Genomic DNA, 263 nt, shown 5'->3' on the forward strand with positions numbered 1-263 from the left:
GAATTGTGGAAGCAAAGTTTAACATGTTGGGAATGGTTCGTCAAAAAGTTAAGGGTGCAGTTAAGGGTGCATATAAAGTACCATTCTCAGCAAGGCAAAGGCAATCGTTCATGCTGTATGGAAGTCCTGAGTGGCAAATTAACACATGATTAAAAGGTAAGGTTTTATTTTATATTTAGGTTTGTGTTTTATATTTAACTTTCTTGCACACAAGCTAGCATATGTGACCCTGGAGCACAAAATCAGTCTTAAGTCGCTGGGGT

The sequence above is a fragment of the Sinocyclocheilus grahami genome, unplaced genomic scaffold, assembly GCF_001515645.1.
Source record: "Sinocyclocheilus grahami isolate Dianchi unplaced genomic scaffold, SAMN03320097.WGS_v1.1 scaffold888.1, whole genome shotgun sequence".
Classification (NCBI taxonomy): Eukaryota; Metazoa; Chordata; class Actinopteri; order Cypriniformes; family Cyprinidae; genus Sinocyclocheilus; species Sinocyclocheilus grahami.